The sequence below is a fragment of the Pteronotus mesoamericanus genome, unplaced genomic scaffold, assembly GCF_021234165.1.
Source record: "Pteronotus mesoamericanus isolate MK-2021 breed Mesoamerican mustached bat unplaced genomic scaffold, CSHL_Meso_final contig_24, whole genome shotgun sequence".
NCBI classification, from domain to species: domain Eukaryota; kingdom Metazoa; phylum Chordata; class Mammalia; order Chiroptera; family Mormoopidae; genus Pteronotus; species Pteronotus mesoamericanus.
This window is the reverse complement of record NW_026555100.1, coordinates 13,570,818-13,587,736: the sequence shown is the minus strand read 5'-3', so window position 1 is coordinate 13,587,736 and position 16,919 is coordinate 13,570,818. Positions and strand designations below refer to the sequence as shown.

Here is a 16,919-nt window from a genome sequence, read left to right as displayed (position 1 = left end):
GAGAAACATCAATGTGTGGTTGCCTCTTGTGTGCTTCCTTCTGATGACCGGGCCTGCAACCCAGGCATGTGCCCTGAGTGGGAATCAAACCAGTGACCTTTTGGGTCACAGGCCCACACTCAATCCACTGAACTACACCAGCCGGAGCCCATTTAGTTTTTTTAACCAAAATTTTTGAATATTTCTAGGTTCTTTTCTCATTTTCATTCCACTTATTACCAAGTTCTGCTAGGTAAAGCCCTTAAATAGGTCTCAAATGTGTATTTGTTCTTCATCTTCATCATTCATGAGAGTAGGTCCTCGTCGTGGATTAAGTCTGCACCTTTTCACACCTAAAGCCCGCTCCCCCCATTTCCAGTATACTCTCTCCAAGAACTAGGGGCCTGTTATTATATATGAGTAATTTTTGTTAAATACATAAAATAGTCATTAAACTCTCTGGCCAAGTGTGTTAAAATATTCCCACTTTATGTTGAAGGCTAGTGTCTTACTAATGTGAGTCACACAAGGAAGAAATGTAACTCTCAAATTAGAAACAAATCAACAAAAATGGAATGCCTCAATGGGCAGCATAATGGGGATCTGCTTACTTGTTTTGGTGTTGAGACTCTACTAGGAGTAGTGGGTTGTAATTCTTTTATAAAACCAGAACTTGGGCTGGACATACTTGTCAATGCTTGGGTCTTCAATGCAGGTATCTCAGAGGGTGTGTGTGTAGTAGAATATTACCTGTAAGACTCAGGTGTCAGCCTCCTAAGGAAGTATTTGAAACCTGCAAGTGACAAGCCTGACTGGCCATGGTTCTATTCTTTCTATTCTTCATGTTGAATTCCTTTTTATTCTTTCTTAGAATAAAATAAATTCTCTTCAAAAGTTCCCATCTAAACTTCTGTGTTTAGGGTTTAAGGAAAAGGATTTATATCTATTTCTGAATCAGGCTATGAAGGAGCCCTTAGTTTCTGGGGAGAAGGGATAAAGGGATACCAGAAACCACTTGGTTAGTCGTAGGAGATTTTACTTCCAGAGCTAAATCTTGAAGAGTTTGGTTTTTCTTAAATTGAAAGCTGTGGGATTTTCTGATTAAAATTATTCAGTAACCCCCTTTGCTTTTCATAAAAATAAAGCAAGTCATTAGCCTAGCTTACAAGGACTTTAATATCCAACTCCCATCCTATTTTTATTCTTCCATTCTTTTACACTTTCCTGCACACACACAAATACACATTCCAGTCATCTAAAAGATACTGAGGTTTCATAAGATGATGCCTCTCCGTGTGCCTAGTTTTTTTTTCCAATTTCACTGCTGTTACTTTTATTTTTTTTATCTTGCACATGGTGGGAAACATGTATACTGATAGCCTGAGAACAAAATACTTTATAACTTCTATTCTCAGAAAGGGACGGACTTTCTTAGTTTCCATTAAATCAGTCAGAGACAATAGCTTCGGTTGGTTTAGGTTGGGTCAGGTGCCCACTCTGGAGTAGTCAACTCTGTTGAGGGGATATGAGATCAAGTAAAACATGGCAGGGCCCACTTGAACCATTTGATAGAGTAAAGGGGTAGCATTATTCACATGTTGGTGGAAAGTTACTATCCCCAGAAGAAGGGCAGGATTCTGGACAGGCAGTAATTTGGGTTTTCTATTCTCTTCTGCTTTATGAAGTAAGTATGTTTTTTAGACTTGGACCCCTCAAACCTAGCATATGGCTTGGTATATAGTATGTTTTATAGATGTTTCTGTCTATAAAATAAATGTTCTCATTAACAAAAGGAACACTCTGAAGAGGACAAGAGAAGGGTAGAGATGTGCAGGAAAGAGTTCCAGTTGTTATGAGACATGACTGTCCACCACCTGTTGGATGGGGGCGGTAAGAAGCTAAGGTTCACGTAAGGGTAATTCTGATGTTCCTTTTTGTGGTCAACTGTATATAGTGGATGAGAAATCAGAGGGCTCTTTGCAGATCAGATTATCTCTTTAGCTTTAGTTTTCAGTCCCCAATTATATCAGGTTAAATGGTAGTTGTTTATTGGTCTATTATTGTATTCCAGGGAACATCTATACTTCTTCTGTCTATCCTCTGCCTTTAGGGCACATTCTTAATTTTTTCTTAGCATTTTACTCAGCAGTTGTTGAGTTAAGTGTTAGACAATAGCAAAATACTGTTTATGTTTTTTTGGTATACTTTGATTTCAAAAACATCTCACATAGTTAATAGTAGGTTTATAAAACAGTCCATATTGGTGTGTTTCTGTCTTACAAGATCTTCAAGGTCAATTTCAAGTTGCATAGACTTTTTAAGTTTTTCTTTAATGAGTTCAATCCATTTTTAAACTGATTAACTTTTTGTATGTTTTGGTTTCTGTGGGTTCATACTGAATTAAAAGAAATTTCATGTCACCAGTCGTTCAATCATTTTACTTTTCGATTTTTATTCATTGTAACAGAAAAAAGCCCAGAATTCTTCAATCATGAAAACTTGAAACATCAAAGGGTTGGTATTCATGGTTTGAATTTCATGATATTAGGGGAAACTCTTCCTTAAATGAAAATGGTCCAAAGTGGGATCCCTAAAAATGTAGCAATGTAATCACTTTAGCATGCATTCAGCAGATGCTATATTCCTTTTATGAATTTATATTCAACATTTTAATTTAATATTTAAAAGATGGTTTAGGTGTATCATCATATATCAGTGTTTTTCTTTGCTGAAAAGAAAGCTGAGGACTTCCTTGTTGGTATTACTAGGACTTGCAAATTGAAATATACAATGAAAGCAATTCCCTTCAGGAAATAGTTCCCAGAGACCATCTCTTGAGATGAAGATAGGGAAAAGCTTTTGGAGAAAATGCTTTCTATTATGAATGTTTGTAGATAAGGGAATAAACAGAGAAGACCAGTGATTTTGCCCTTTGTGCCGATTGTCTGTTGTCAATTTGGAATCAGCTCCAAATCCCTTGTATGATTGATTGATCTTTTTTTTTTTTAAGAGCAGACAACTCGGTTTCCCAGAATGTTCCTCTTCCCTCTTCTAACCCTGACCCTGGGTTGGAGTCTGCCAATAAGAGGGAACAGGAAAGTGGAAAGGAAAGGCCATTATTCTCTGAGGAGGTACTTAAGGCATATGAAAATGAGGCAACTTCTTAGCGAGCTTCTTTAACACATTCAGCTCCATGTTATAGGCTCAAGTTTTTGGCAATGGATTTTGTTTCACTCCCCCAGCTCTTTGAGCTTCCTCTAATTCCTGATATTCAACCCTCCATACTTGGAGTGGACAGAGTGGCTCCTGTTTTCCAGACTTGATCTTGAGTGATATTACCTTCGTGCTGCTTACCTCAGTGTTGTTTGACTATCAGACTTTCTCACCACCCAAACATTTGTCCACATGGGTGTTAGAATTCTCCAGGATGAAGGTGGAATTTAGACTAGGTTCAAGAGCCAATATGTAAAGTTGCTTATCAAATTGAAAGGATGATCAAGAAATTGAGAGACACCAGATTGAGGAGGACCAGAAGGTGCTGTGGGGTTTAAAGACAATATTTATGTTTCTATATGATTAGATATCTCCAAACAAAGAAACCTGAATTCTGGGGCAAAGGACAAGTCTTGGCATTTAAAGTGTGATTAGATTGTAAGAGACTGTCCTGAGAGGTTTACCTCCCCTGAGACAAATGTTTACATTTCAGAATAGAAATAAAACCCAGGACCACAGAGACATTTCAGGGATTGTGAACTTGAAGATGCTTGGGTTGCTCCTGAAGACATTTATTTACATTTCAAAGGATCAGATCTCAGGATCCTTGTCTTCTCTTCCCAAGGAGAATTTGTTGACAATAAGGAGGAAATTTTCTCTCTCTCAGGAGGGGAGGAGGCACAACTGCTCTTCTTTTGATAGGCTCCCAGATTTGTATATTTTAGGTTCCTTGCCTACAGCACAGATCCTGGTACACGCAGAGTGACATGTGGTTCTCATTGCATAAACCCAGAAAAGAAGAATTGAAACAGAGGAGAACTGATGTGGTTTTTGCTCTAAGTAATAATAATTCTGCTCCAGAAATCTTGTGTCTACTTTCAGAATAACATGAATGAATATAGATACCAAAGACTTGCTAAGTGCTAGAATCAGATGGTTTGAGCCTCAAAGATGGTGGTAGGAGGTTTTGAAGTACAAGGAAGAATGACCTGGAGAAGGCCCCAAGGAGGTTGCCAGGGCTGATCCTGGGATTGTGGAGCGTGATGGGGATGAGCAGCCTCTGCCTCTGGGGTGTGAGAGAACTTTGTGCAATCACCTTCAGCTCCACTGGGAGAAGTCTTACTGAACAAGAGGCTTCAGGCTTCAAATGGAATTTAACCTCACATTTACAGGGAGGCAGTATGCACAGTGATAATGATTATGTAATTTGGGTTACAAATGCAACTTTACCCATCATTTATTTAGGCAATATTTATCGAGCATTTATTATGTACAAGACTATTCTGCTAGGTGCTGAAGGATGACCTCTGCTCTCAGGGAGTTTACAGTCTAGCACAAGAACCAGACAGAATATAAGCAAATAAAAGAGTGAGAATATACTTACAAACTGTGATGAAGCAAAATAGGGTGTTATGAGAGGAAATGGATAAAGATGATCAACTTTAGACTGGGTGGCCAGGGAAGGTTCTCTGAGAAAGTGACAGCTGAGCTAAGATCTGAAAGATGGGAGGGAACCAGCCACATGAAAGGAGGGAGTGTGAACCCTCCAGGTGGAGCAAATAGCACTTATTAGCTGGATATGAAATGCAACCCCTCAGGGATGTGTTTGAGTGAGGTTACTGAGGTTATTTCTACATTGGTTTGTTGTTGGCTCTGTTTCTTTATTGTTGTAAATGGGATGATACCTACTTGCAAGGTTGGAAGCTCTGCTATCCTAGTGGGGTTGACCTAGTAATGACTGTCTTCCTCCAACTTGGTGATCCAGAGAAACTCTGTTTCATATCTTAAGCCAAGTGAACATATCTCAGTAGGGAAGTATTCTGTTAGGGACATTTGTTTGGAGGTAAGGGAAAGTGGCCACAGATGAGTTCTGTTGTCATTGAAGACCTTGGTTTCTGGTAACAGCTTCCTTTAGAAGGAAATCTTGGGGATAAGAATTTTCAGGCTTAGTACAAATATCAGTTAGAGAATTTCTGGAGGATGGTAGCTTTTCTTTGGGTCTCTCTTCATGCAGAGGACCGTCATTTTCACTTATGCCTAAGTCTGCTTTGACTTGGGCTTCTGGGGCTTTATCTCCTTTGCCATGTGTGACTTCTAGGCAAGCAGGTAGGCAAGCAGAGTCCAGGGAGGCTTGGAATAGGAAAGAGGAAACCAAGGATGATAGCAAAGGCATGGAATTATGGGAGCTTCTTCATCTCTGTATTTCTACAACTCTTTTACCCATGAGAGTGCTATGAATGTGTTTCTTTTCCTCATGTGGACTGGGATTGGGGGTTATGGCAATTAATTTGAAAAGCCTGAAATCAGAGGGATTCCTGCTATGATGTATACTCTGATAAATCAGGAAGCAACTTGGTTTTTGTAATGGCTTCTCAACTGAGATATTATGGACTGTGCCTTATCAGAGTCACGTGTCCCTGAGAAGTCTATTTGTTTCATGTTTTGCTTAGATAAGTAATATCCCTAATGATCATGATAGGATCCATAAATCTAACTTTGAAAAGATTAGACACTGGCTAATATGATTTCATGGTGAATGGTTATTTTGATGAAAGAACTCTCAGCAGAGAGAATGGGAAGCAATAAAAAATCTCTTCTGGCCAAAATCATTCATTTACTGAATGCTTATGTAAAGACAAGAAGGTTTACTAGATACACCTCAAATTCTTACTGGTAGTTTCCCCTTATCTTGACCTGAATTATTAGGAATACAAATATATCACCTCTAAAATTATAATTCACTTTCCAGAATTTAAGACTTTAAAAGTTTTCACCTCTTTAGAAAAGGAAATAGACCCGTTCCCATCCTATGTTCATTCTGTCTTGGTGTCTGCCACTGTCGAAGGAAGTCAGAGAAGACTAGATAGGAAGTCACAACCTGTGTAAGTGAGAGCCAACCACCAGTCACAACTCATTCTGAATATTTTAAGTGTCTTGGTAATTACTTACTCCATTTTCCTCCCAGATGTAGCCAATGGCTCATTCCTCTGTGCCCCAATCAAACTTAGTTCACCATTCATTCAGTAAATATTTACTAAGTCCTATCCATATGTCAGTAATGTGCTAATCATTGCATATATGATGGTAAACAAGAAAGACACAATCTTTCTTGCTCTCCTTCCCCCTTCCTCCTTATAATCTAGTAAAGAAGACACAACAAACAGTTATTATAAAAGATGATGTGACCCATACAATAGAGGAAATATAGTATGGCTAGTGTAGCATATAACAAAAATGAATAACCTAGTTTGGAGAGTCTAGAGAGAAGTGATGTTTAAGTTGAAACCAGAGAATAAGGAAGTGGTGGTCAGAATAAAGAAGGAAATGTGTGTGTTAAGCACATGGAATAGTTTGGGAGAAAGAAAGTGCCTAGACCTGTAAGTAAAATTATTATATCCACAGTTTAGATACCTCATATATTGAATCTGGGTCAGAACGCAACCTAATGTTGTAAGAAAGAACATGAGAAGCTATGTTGAAGGTCCTACATCTCTCCCTGCTTTACCTGTACCTCATAATTATTTGTGTCCTTGCAGTTAGGGATGCTTCGTGTTGAGTAAGATCTCTGATTCTTGTGAGTCTGATTTGACAATATGATAAGGTGGCCATGAGAATGCCCTGCTGCGGGGAGCAGAGTTGACTGAATCCTCAGCTTTTCTCCTTATAGATCCACTGCTGTTTTTACACTTATGCCACACTTCCCCAAACTGCTCCCAGTTAATGACTGAACACAGTGGGACTGCTAATGCAGTCATTCCCACAGGAGACATGACTCCTCTGGTGGGCAACTTTTGCTCAAGAACTCCCTATCTACCTGGCTGAGATTTTCTTGATATTTCACTACAGTCTGAGAATTTTATACCAAATCCTCCCTAGCCATCCTTTTACAGATACCAGAGCTGCATCGTGGTCTGAAGGCCCTCTGTGCCACCAGGCAAGCTAGCTAACGGTGAGGAGAATGTAAAATGGATAGCGGAGGACAGCAAAGATGAGTATCAGTGTGGTCCTGAGGTCAACTGCAGTGATCCAGTTGTAACTCATCTCCAACACGTCCTTTCAATTTCTCTCAGGAAGGGAGGTTCATGGGAACCAGAGAGGAGCTGCTCCTCAAACCTGCCTGGGGAAGTATATCAATGAAACATAATCTAAGGGCCCTGGTGACCATGAAAGTGCACCAGTCATATGTCATACTCTGAGGGGAGCGTAGTTGACTGATGTCCCATCTCCGATTCACAACCGAGTTTGCATCAAAACTACATATCCTCTGGGTTTATCCTAGCCAGCCATTGAGTCCAGTGGGACTACTGGTGTCGTGCAGGCTCCTCCCTGGGGGACGTGGGACTCCTCTAATAGACAATTTTGCCTTGAGGACTCCCCATCAGCCTGGCTGAAACTTTCTTAGATTTACCCTGTTGCTTGAAATTCTTCCTACTCATCCTTTTTCCTACTCATCCTTTTTCCTCTCGCCATCCTTGTATAGGTGTCAGACTGGCCCTGCAGTCTGAAGTCTCCTTGCCTACTCCTGCTTCCTCAGCCATGTCCTTCATAGGCATCTTTCCCAGTAAGCATCTTGCACATCTATTACATCTACTGCCGTCTTGGATGTGCTTTATTGAAGGCCTGAACTAACTCACTAAATGTGTGTTAGTAGATACAATATGTTGAATAGTGGAAATGAGGGTAGATTGATTCAAGAGGACCAGGTGGTGAAGGGTTTTATCCGCTATGTAAAGCCTTTTGGATACAGTACTCTGGAAAGACACTAAAAGATTTTCAATATGTAAGTGACAGGTTTTAGAAAAACTACCCTTGTTGCAGGGTGGTGAATGACTCAGAAGGGAGCATGATGGGAGGCATGTGCACGTTGTAGTTACCCCCACAATGGCCTGAACAGTAGTTCATTATATCAACTCTGTCTCTCCTGGGAGAGTGTGAAAAACCTAAAGGCCTGTGGTAGTTACTCAACAAATGTTTGCTGAGAATATTTATTTATTTTCCTCTAAAATATATATTAACATTCTTTATCTTTTTGTGTTTGTGTGTTAGCCTAAAATCAATATCTCTTCTCATACTGAGCTGTCAGCCTAAGCTGTGAGGCACTTTAGTAAATTATCCATGATCACTGTTCTTTGCAATTCTGATTAACTTTCCCACAGGATCTATACTGTTTTGGTACCAGCTCAGAGGAAGAAAATTAGCTATTACTTTCCATCTTAAAAGCCAATTTCAGTTTTTGCTCTGTCAGATGTTTCTAGAAGCAATTTTTTTTTGTATATTCAGACATTCTTTTTGGTCTAAATGACAAAATACATGCTAAAATGGCAAGGAGAAAGATTTGGTAAGAAAATTTGTTAAAATGGCATTTGTCTTAGTAATAGATAATACCTTTGAATACTTATACAAGCACAATAATAATATTTTTTGTATATCATGTTATATCCTATATTCTACCATATTTTCTATCTATGTATCTATATATCTACCTATCACCTATCTACCTATCTTTTAAAAAATGTACAGGGGTTTCTGTGATTAATAATACTTACATTCATTGAAAGTCTATAAAATCTTATTGTGGGCAGCCAATGGGAATTTTTCTCATTGAAAATAGGGGCTAACTTAGGAACTCAGAATGCAGTGATAAACGACACTGGTTCTACACTCACCATTTATCTCCTTTATTTTGAACTTGATTACTTTCTCTCAAAATTACACTCAGTTCCATATCATGAACCACTTCTTGTTATTTGGAAGTAAGTTCAGAGTAGCTCTCATTGTCTGTTTCATATTTGTTAGTTAGATGTAAATTCAGTAGTCTACTTCCATCGTTTATTTTGTCTCTAAAGGAATTGACTTGTCATTAAGTCATGTCAAGAACTTATTGGAATCTGCTTTGATCAGGTTTTTGACTTCAGGCAGAAAGTAAACTTATAATCTGTCTTGTTCTGCTCACTGGGGCATCATGTGCTTTAATTTTGTTTCCCTAGATTCACCTTTAGGTATAAAGATCAGGACTATGCTCTCCTGTATCCAGCTATGCTCTAAACAGTGCTGAATAAGACAGAGTACCTTTTTCTCTTTGTACTTAGAATTGTTTTTACCTAATTTAGGAATTAATCCTGTTTTCAAAGAATCACAAAATATTAGAAATGAAAGAGCTCTTAGAGCTCATTTTAGTCAATTTCCCAGTTTCAGGTGATAAAACTGAGTCTCAGAGATGTCACATGGCTTGCCTATAAGGCCGCAATTGTATTAGTGTAGTCTTTTCATCTGGACAGGCAAACTGCTGGAAAAAAACTACCTTTAAATCTTAGTGACATGTAAGAAACAATAAGGGTTTATTACTCGCTCATACAATAGTCTGTGTAGGTCTTTTGGAATGGAGTTGGTGTGTTTTGTGCAGTCATTTAGAGAGTCACTGGTTTCACCATCCTACAGAGACTCATGGACTGGATCCCCTGCATCTATCCAGCGAAGGAAAGAAAGAGACAGTATAGAAAAGTCACACTTGTGCTTCAGTCTCTTAGACCCAAAGTGACAAATGGCTTCCATTCATATGATCTTGGTGAGAGTTAGCCATGTGGCCCCATCTAGGTACAGAGGGCGCTGAGAAATGTAGTTTAGCTGGGTGTCCAGGACGAGAGAACAGGGGTCTTTCCATAAAGCAGAGGTCTTCAAAGTGTCATCCCCGCAGCATCAGTATCTCCTGAAAACTTATTAGAAATGTAGATTCTCTACAGCTAGAGAATCAGAAACTCCAGGTGATTCTTGTGATTTTGACAGATGCTAAAGTGTTGAGAACCATTGACGTATCCTATTAGACATAGTTTAGTGGTTGTCCACCCTTGCTATGCATTAGAATCACCCAGGGAAACCTAAAACAAAAAGCAAGACAAAATTGCCTGGACCCCACTATGATCAATTAAATCCAAATATCTAGAAGAGGACCCAGGCATTGGTTTTTTAGGATAAAAGTTCCTTGTTAATGACAAGTGTGACAACTCTCTCAAGATTGTCAGCAATGCCTCCTGCACCACCAACTGCTTGGCCCCCCTGGCCAAGGTAATCCATGACAACTTTGGCATCATGGACAGACTCATGGCCACAGGACTGCCATCACAGCCACCCAGAAGGCTGTGGATGGCCCCAGGGGAGGCTGTGGGATGATGGCCATGAATATCATCCCTGCTTCTGCTGGCACTGCCAAGGCCATGAGCAACATCATTACTGAGCTGAATGGGAAGCTCACTGGAAAGGTCTTCTGTTTCTTCACCCACAGTGAGTCAGTTGTGGATCTGACCTGCTGCCTGGAGAAAGCTCCAAATATGATGACATCAAGAAGGTGGTGAAGCATGTGTCAGAGGGTCCCCTTAAAGGCATCCTGGGCTATACTGAGGATCAGGTTGTCTCCGATGACTTTAACAGTAATACCTACTCCTCCATCTTTGATGCCAGGGCTGGTATTGCTCGCAATGACCATTTTGTCAATCTCATTTTCTGGTATGAGAACGAATTTGGCTATAGCAACAGGAAGGTGGACCTTATGGTCCACATGGCCTCCAAGGAATAAGAACCCTCTGGATGACCAGCTCCGGCAAGAGGAAGAGAGACCCTCAGCTGTTGGGAAGCCTTTGTCCCAAATCGATCCTCCAATACACTAAGAATCTCCTGACCTCCATAGTTTCCATCACAGACCCCTGAAGAAGGGGAGGGGCTTAGGGAGCCCTTCATTGTCAGGCATCATCAGAGTTTATTGTACCACCCGCCCCCCCCCACCAAAAAAAAGAGTTCCTGGTTATTCTATGTGTGGCCAGGGTCAGGAACTATTATTCTGCATGATAAAAACTTTTTTCTGTTCCTTTTATTGTTTAGTGTAGCATGCAGCTTATTACCTGTATAACTTTGGGTAAGTCATTTAACTTCTCTGAACATCTGGATTTTTTCATCATTAAAATGGGGCATAATCCTAGAACCTACTTTACTAAGCTGTGCTGATTATAAGAAATTGTGTTTGTAAAGTGCTTATGTAACAGCTGGCACACAGTCAGTGCTCATGCATAAAAAATAAATTTTTATCACTTTTGATTGCTTTGTTGAGAGAACTATAGAGAAAAAATAGTTACTAAAGCAGAAATCAGGACAGTATTCATCACCTCTCTGTTTACATTATTGTGTTCTCTCTCTCTCTCTCTCCCACTCTCCTTTTTCCCCCTAAACCAAAAATTTGAGACTTAGATTTGGAATTATTCACCATTTGGGACTGTCTATGTTCTTTTCTTTCAATGGCTACATTCCTATTGCCCCCCCGATTAGACCTGCTTTAAACACTGAATTTGGTCAGGACATTGATCTAGTGTGTTAAGTGAAAACAAGGGAGTGGGTTCTCTCACAGTGATAGCTGCTTGGAGACCACATGGTCCTGATTGGCAGGTTGGACATTAGGAAGGTGTGAGTGACACCTCTATAGTGTCTGAAAAAAATGTAGAGATGCTTTTGCAAAAGAAAAAATAAATCATATGTCACGTGGTTGCAGTTTTTTTTTTTTACATGCAGTTTACTGATAATGGTAAAATTTTAGTAGAGTCTGGATTACCTAGGAAAGTGCTCAGGAAGTTCATCCATCCACTGTGGCATTCTAGTGAGACAGCTTAGTCCTGTAGAATTTTCAAGCAATAAAGCTCATTGACAGGGAAAAATAGCTAGCTTGTTTCTTCTTATCTTAATGGAATTAAGATTAGAGTCTACTTTTCAACTAAATGGTTTTTTTTTCTGGTCTATATTTGCAAGATTATCTAAAATACTAGATAAATGTATTGGTTAGTGAAATTCTCTTAGACTTGTGCTTGAAATAACTGCTCTTTAAAAATGCTTTGGATGACAGTTGTGATGGATGAAACTTGGAAACAAGACAGGAATTGGTACTACATTTAATAGAGAGTAGATGAATCATATTAGGGTTAATATTCTGACAGCAAAACACTCAGACATAAACTTCTGAATGGATATAGATGGTTGTCTATTCAGACATCCTGGCAAGACTGAATTTAAGATACTGGTAGGAGGCTGGTTTGTGAGAAGCTAAATTTTCCAGGAAATAATCTCAAAGCTGGGTGTTGACAGTTTGGAGTTCAAATTTCATACTCTCTCTATAAGGTTACATAAATCACTCAGTTTCTCTCTGGATCTTTTTTATTACCTGTAAAATGTGTTTCACTGTGTTCCTCTCACACATACGTCATTGTAATTCTCACTCAAATACTTCATATTTCAAATATTAAGAAATAATTAAAAAATATTTCTGGGTGGGGGTGGAAGAGGGTATGAGGGGATAAAAGGTAATGGGAAAAATACAATAAAAATAATATACAAATATTTCTGGCCAAGCTATAGTTGTTCAGAAAGCATGTAATTTCTCCCTACAAAATTCTTTACTCTCTGAGCCTGTGTTACAAAAGTGAGGAGGTCTTAGACCAATTAGATGCTGGAGATAATGTGAAGCATGGGTTCAGGGTAAGCTGTGAACCAAGTTCTGTACGGAGTCAGATGTGCATGCTGTTATTTACCAGGCTTTGCTCATGTCTGTGAGCAAGGGGGAGATCTGACTTTTTTAGAAAGCCATTTTACTCTGTGGGTTCATTATTTTGGCTGAAAAATGGAAACGTAAATTGACAGTGACTTCTAAGCTAAGAATACGGTGTATGTTTACCACTGTAGGGAGCTGGAATCTTGTCGGTTAGTATGACATCTGTTTAGCTTTAGTTTCTAAGGTTTCCAATGGAAAAAAAAAAAAACCCAAACAAAATTTTATTACTCTCAAGGAATAAAGCCTTTTTTAAAGCTAGGGAGGTTCACTGTTGGCATTGGTGTTCCTGTGGAGGACCTTGATGAGATTGTGTTAAACCCTCGTCAAGAGATAATGGGGAAATTCTTCTGTCTTCAGCAAATATTGAGTCAGTGTGGACTAGATGAAGGTCAGGAAGCCAGGTAGTGGGGATGCAGAGTGTTTACGGCATCCTAGAGGGACAGCATAACACTGCAGTAAGGGGCGTTGGAGACAGATCTGGGAGGGAATCCTGGCTCAGCATCCGATATATGTACAACTTAACTTCTTAGGTCCAAATGAGCCCATTTGTGAAATGGGAGCATTATCACCTACCTTGTCGGTTTATGGTGAAGATTACATTAGGTAACATGTTCCAAATACTTCGCAGTGAATGTCAAGGCCTGGCATGTAGCCGGTGTTATCCCTTTTTAGGCAGCCCTCCTACTGGTCTTTCCTTTTTGGTCCCATTTGTAAATATAAATGTGTTGACGGCCTATCATATTACACGAGAGATAGAGATGCTCTCTATCATATTACATAAGTCACTCAGGTTCTCTGGAGATCTTTTTTATTACCTGTAAAATATGATTCATCATATTTCTCTCACACATATCTCATTATAATTATCACTCAAATACTTCATATTTTAATTAAAGAGCTCCAGTGTTCATTGCTGTTGGGAAGGATTTTGAATTGTCACTTACATTTTAGTATAATTTAGTATACTAAATTTAGTATAACTTGGGTTTAGATGCAGCCACATGCTCTAACTCAGTATTGAGTTATATACTGAGTATAGAGTTACACTGAGTATAGAGTACTCAGTATAGAGTTATAACTCATCATTCCTAGATGAGGTGGGGCCCCCTGGTAGTTGATTGCATGAGATTCTGGGTTAAAACTGATCCCAGAAGGATTTAGAAATGAGGTGGCCATGTCTGAGGCAAAGGCAGTGCCCAGAAGCAGAAGGGAGGGCTGATTCTGAGCACAGCATTATGTTAATCCCACAGGCCTGGCCCTGTGCTACTTAACACCCTGGCCCACCGTCCTTGGGCAAACCTGTGGTCTGAGGTGGCTGCTATGGGGGCTGTGAATAAAATTCCTGTTGGTATTGGAAGCAATGGGAGATGGCAATTTCAGCGCAAACATTAGCACTGCCAGCATAAGGCGTTGTGTACCTGGGGCCAAACGATATTAGGCCTCTGCAGCAGCGGTGGCACCTTTTGCAAGCTTTGGAGGTAGAGTTTTTGATGGTTGCAGGGAATTAAAGATAGCTTAAAATTTTTTTGCAACCTATCCCACCAAGAAGTGGAGTGCATTTTCCTATCCCTTGGGTCTATGTTGGTGTCATGACTAATCTTGACCAGTGCAGTGTGGTGGAAATGATGCTGTGTAACTTCAGAGGCAGGGCTTCAGGAGATCTGCAGTGTTGAACTTCACTGCTGAGACAGTCTTGGAATCCAGCCCCCACACTGTGAGAAAGCCCAGGCTGCCACATGGAGAGGAGGACTGAGGCTCCTTGCTGACAGCACCAGTTGCCAGCCAGGAGTGGGGTCATTTTGGACGGGGCCACCCCCAAAGTCTCAGATGACAGCATGTGAAGCAGATGAATTGCTTGGTCAACCTGTGGATTCAAGGAAAGTAATAAATTCCCACTGTTTTAAGCCATGAAAATTTGGGGCAGTTTATAGATTACCAAATAGTGACTATTTAAAGTGCAGGAAATAGAGCCCAAGAACTAAAAGAGAAAAGAAGGAAAATAGGAGACCCATGGAATAGTCAATAAGACTAGTTAAGATAGCACACTTGAGAGGCATTCAGAGGATTTCCAAAACCATAAGGAAGAAATTTTTTTTGCGGGGGGTTAAGATGGAACCCTCATTTATAAGAAACAGATAAAACTACCAACCTCTTAGAGCTGTAATGCAGATTAAGAGGGATAATGCATGTGAAATAATTAGTGCAAACCTTGGCATAGACTCAGTAAGGAGTAGCCATTATTGTTACCCTCATCTTATCTGGAGTCAGCCAATTAATTTGCCACTTAACAGAAAATAGCTACACTAATGGTATATATTGGGCTGGCCAAAAATATCTGTTTAGTTTTTTCCATAAAATGAAAGACATTTTTTATTTTCACCAATAACTTTCTTGATTTGAATATTTTGATTATGTCGGCTATCTCCTATGTGGTATAATGTTGATTTTTCTCAATGTCTCAATTTCATTACTGTCCACTTCAACTGGTCCACCTGACCATGGAGCATCATCCAATGAGAAATCTCCAGCACAAAACTTCGCAAACCACTTTTGACATCTTTGATCAGTCACAGCACCTTTTCCATTCGCTGCAGAAATATTTTTTTTCTGTGTTTCAGTTGCATTTTTATTTTTCTTGAAATAATAGAGCATAATATGCTGAAAATGTTGCATATTTTCTTCCACATTCAATATTAAAATGGCTACACAAAAGTTCACCAACTTTCATAAGTTAAAAAAAAATGTACAGTGATATGACAACTGTCACAATACAACCTAACAAAATTGTTTCAAATGAAATTAAAGACAACTAATTGCTACTAGAGCCATCTTACAGAAAAAAAACAAATGAACTTTTTGGCTATCCCAACACATCTCATTTCCACAGCTAGGTGAATGAAAATTTTCTAAAGGGCAGACACTGTAGCTTGTATTTCTTTCTATGTAGGCTCTGAATGTAGGCTCTAAATAAATATGTGTTGGTTTATTGGCTAGAAATAAGATAGACTGTATCTCTTCTAGGATTCTAGTCTCATTCACATTAGGCTCATGTGCCGGTTTGTAATCTTAGCTGAATTTCTAAAGCTGAAAGATAAAAACTGATTAAACCTGAACTAACAAGGACAATTATTAGAGGGATACATGGATGTCTCATGTGCATTTCAGGTAGTACTATTAATCCAAGTGCCCTACTGTAAAGTAGTTTGTTTATTTTATTGTCCATAGCTCAATCAGCTACACACCTACCGTGAGTTCCAGGTTGCTGTCTCTGGAGATATGCACAGCTTTGTTTAGTCAAGGTCAAGTACCAAAATAGAGCTATAGTAATTGGTAGCATAGTCTCATCAGGCCTTGTGGAACTGAATCCTTGTAAGCTGCCATGAAGCTATTTGACAGTAGTAGGTGACTGGCCGTGTAAGCCAAAAACCTACTGGCTATTATTACCTGTGTCATAAATGTAAGCAGTCACTAGGGTTTCTTCAGCCAGTCAGCTGACTGTGTTCCCAACATTGTTCTGCTGTCAGTCAGCTTGGGGGAGAAGTATGTAGTCTTGGTCTATTATGGCAACAACAGGTATGTGTGTGTGTAGGCATGTGTGGGTGGCAAGTGTTAAACGCATCAAAGCTCTGTGATCAATACAGCCCACTCTAGTTTCTTTTAGAATCAGGGCAATTATGTCTATTCATAGAAAATTATTAGGTTGGCCAAGAAGTTCATTTGTTTTTTTCTGTAACATGGCTCTAGTAGGGCTTAGTTGTCTTTAACTTCATGCAAAACAATTTTGTTAGATTGTATGGTGACAGCTGTCAGCATTTTAAAAAAACTTATAAAAATTGGTGAATTTTTGTGTAGTCTTTTTCATATTGAAGATGGAAGAAAATATGCAGTGTTTTTGGCATATTATGCTTTATTATTTCAAGAAAGGTAAAATGCAACTGAAAGCAAAAAAAACATTTTTGCAGTGTTATTTGCAGTTTGGGGTTATGAACATTTATGTACAAGTCTTTGTGTGGACATATTTTTCTAAACATTTTTCATACTTCTTGATTCTTGTTGCCAGATATCAGTGGATACAAGATATACTATTTGGCTAATATATACATACACAACATCATGAAAAAGAGGCAAGAAAAACAATGAAAGG

The 16,919-nt window shown here is 39.2% G+C and overlaps 1 pseudogene; it reads left to right on the top strand.

Annotated features, from left to right (window-relative positions):
• Positions 1–1,838: 1,838 nt before the first annotated feature.
• On the top strand, positions 1,839–10,781 carry LOC129069730 (glyceraldehyde-3-phosphate dehydrogenase-like; annotated as a pseudogene).
• Positions 10,782–16,919: the final 6,138 nt, after the last annotated feature.